This window comes from Capsicum annuum, unplaced genomic scaffold (assembly GCF_002878395.1).
Source record: "Capsicum annuum cultivar UCD-10X-F1 unplaced genomic scaffold, UCD10Xv1.1 ctg74565, whole genome shotgun sequence".
Taxonomy (NCBI): Eukaryota; Viridiplantae; Streptophyta; class Magnoliopsida; order Solanales; family Solanaceae; genus Capsicum; species Capsicum annuum.
The window spans coordinates 405-3,744 of record NW_025884686.1 but is presented as its reverse complement, the minus strand read 5'-3'; the positions used below and the strand labels follow the sequence as shown (position 1 = coordinate 3,744).

Genomic DNA, 3,340 nt, shown 5'->3' with positions numbered 1-3,340 from the left:
TCAGGTTAATTACCAATATATACATAGATTCTCCATTTTCCGTTTAAAGAGAAAGAGAATACTTAATTGACATCAGTATTTGGTAAATAGAGTTATTATGAATTTTAGGCAGTAAAATTTCTATATATTTTCACTGATGATAATCTTGTTAAAGCTTTTTTTCTTCATTGTTTTCAACATGGCTTTTTTTCTAATGTATTTCCTTTATTAAAAACCTATTTTGAAATGTTTTATTTGAAGGGATTTTGTAATTTTCATGGTAAAGCTTGCAGATTCATCATCTCATTTTTGTGATCGACGATTAGTACTAGCTAGTGCTAAATATCATCATTGAAGGTTACTGTATAATATAATGGGTCTTCAAAGAATATTCTGTACGTATAATTTAAGATTATTCAATATTTCTTGGTTTTGCGACTCAGTTATTGGCCCCAAAATCATTTGAATTTGTTCTTCCTTTTCCTTCCCTTCTCTCAAACATAACGTATATATTGATATGTGTGAATCATTATACGTATATCTTAAAGGATAATGATGCCGAAAGTGGCTCGAAACTTCTGGTTAGAGATGAAGAAGGCCACCATGTGCAGCAAGGAATAATATCGAAGAAGAAGAAGATAAAATTTCGTTCCATCATTGACCTCTACAAGGTGAATATTATTCATGCATGGCCTTCTCTTTATTTTCTTATTACTATCACTTGTTAGCTTTTTTTTTTTTTGTTGTTGTTGAACTATAGCTGATCAAGTTTCCTTGCTTTAAAGTGTACTGATAGGCTCTCACCGGTTGAAGATGAATATAATTGGAGTTCCCCAGCGGGAAAAATTCCGAATACTGATATCAGTCAAAGAACTAACAAAAAGAATGCAAAAATGTAAGTGTATTATTTGCTACCTGATATGATCTCATGTTTTAATTTATAGACTCTTCTTTTTGACTAAGGTACACATTCCATCAGTCTCTAATTTACTTGTTTTTAACTTGATTATTATCAGATTAAAATATTATCCAGAGGTGAATTCAGATGGAGAAATGATGGACAAAAATGGCTGCGTGAATAAACGAAAGTTTCGACCAATTGCTGATATTTATGAGTCAACAAAGCCTGTTGGCCGTAACAAGAACAAGCATTAACTAGATTGTCATATACACTTACTTAGCAGTAAGCAGCCTCTCGCAGAAATGCAAGGTAAGACTATATACAATACACTCTTGTGGTAGGAACCTTTCCAGGATACCGTGCATAGTGATAGCTTTAATGCACCGGACTGCCCTTTACTAAGCAGAACCACTATTTTTCTAGGTGAATGAATGTTAAAGGTATTAATTAATGTTATTATGGATTGAATTTGACAAGTTTTTGGTATAAGTTTCTTCAAGAATTGCATGCGTTTTGAAATTTAAAACTTCCCATATTACTTAATATTGACATGCACATGCATTTATCAGAATGTTATAGTTGATAATGATATATCTTGTAAGCTTTCATCAAATAACTGTAAACTTAAAGATTGCATGCAAAAGGGAAAGGGTGATACTGTGTCCTTTCCTATTCTGTAAGTTTGACGGTAAGTAAATAGTCTCTCTTTACTTTCACATTTTTATATCTCAAAGTCTTTTATTAACTTTAGCCATTATTTGATATTCTGTGATGTTACAGTGAGGTATATGAAGTATACTTTTATCTTACCCAATTATCTTAATATTCACTTCCCTTAATTATTTCCAGAAATTCCATTGAAAGAAGTGTTATATTAATGATGGTGCCTCCATCCTCCAATGCATTTTATTTTTATCTCACAGGCGGAGCCATTTTAGGAAAAGGGTGATCGGATACAAATCCATCACCAGAAAATTGGTGACATAGAAATTAAATGGCAGTAGCAGTTATGAGCGTATAATTAATTTTACATACAAAAATTAAATGACAATAACAGTTACACTCTTACCATAATTAAAAAGAAATTAAAATATATACATATTTTGCTATATTGCTGGCTCTACCAGTGCTGCTTCACCTCATTCCATAGCCTCCTTCCCCACCACCCCTACCCCATTGTCAACTTCCACACTATATACATGTTATAATAATATCGTTTAATTACTATCCAATGAGAGAGAATACGTAAAAGTAAAAAAAGAAAAAAAAATCACTTATTTCCTTGGAATTTATCCAATTTATTCAATGTGCTGTGACCTTTAGAGTGATGTTGGATTAGACTATTTACGCGTGTACTGATCAGAAATTCATCCCAAATAATTAAGAGTACTATTGAATTAGCCATTAAATAACTTTAGGAGCACTTCACAACTTCATCCTCAGGTAATTCATCTTCTATTTCTACTTTTACTATTTTACTTACTTTGTTTTCTTTATTGTCAACAGAAGTAATCATGTGCTTTTATAATTCTGGTTCTGTAGAATTTCGAAATCAAAATTGTATTTTTATTTTATGGGTATAATCAAATCAGCTGAAATTGAATTGGTACTCCCGCCGTTTCAATTTATTCGTTAAACTTTTTAGTTCATTTTAATAAGAATACATCTTTTTTATTTTGACTATTCTTTGATTCTAATTTAGGCGTGGCCAACAAATGGATATTTTGATACATTTTATATACTTTTAGTTTAACACTACACATTAATTACTTTCTTAACTTTGTGTCAAGTTACCAAAAAACAAATTGAAACGGAGAAAGTATGCTGGTAGGTGTATGCAGTGGAGTAAATTCTGTGGAAAAAATGCAGTATTTATGTAACAAGTGGTATCTAGTGATGTAGCATGTTGCACGAGTACACTATTGGAGTAAATTCTGTGGAAAAAATGCAGTATTTATGTAACAAGTGGTATCTAGTGATGTAGCATTTTTGGGGGCAAAATTCCGAAATAAGATACTTATTCCCTTAATTATGAGTTTCATAGCAACAGTTTCATAATTACATAATATAGCAAGTTGTGTTTTGTATTTTTGCAAATAAGATACTTATTCCCTTAATTATGAGTTTCATAGCAACAGTTTCATAATTACATAATATAGCAAGTTGTGTTTTGTATTTTTGCAAGCTGTTGCTACAAAAATACAAATACATATGATTTTTACTGCATCGATATGTATTTTATATTTTTGCAAACTGTTGATACAAAAATACAAATATATATGCTACAAAATGTAATTTGATAAAAATATTGCTATATTTTGTAATTTAATACTTAAATATGCTACTTGAGAAAATTGAAGGAAAGGTGTCTTTTAAGTCTTGAATGAATGATTGGTGACATTGACCAACAGATAGGGTCAAACATCATTAAAAAACTTGATTAAGTTAATTATGGACTTG

At 30.6% G+C, this 3,340-nt stretch overlaps 1 long non-coding RNA gene across 1 annotated transcript; it reads left to right on the top strand.

Annotated features, from left to right (window-relative positions):
- Window positions 1-15: 15 nt before the first annotated feature.
- Window positions 16-2,600, top strand: LOC124894478. The gene is made up of 3 exons (XR_007051197.1): window positions 16-650; window positions 765-874; window positions 996-2,600. It is a non-coding gene; the product is annotated as an uncharacterized LOC124894478 (long non-coding RNA).
- The last annotated feature ends 740 nt before the right edge of the window (window positions 2,601-3,340 follow it).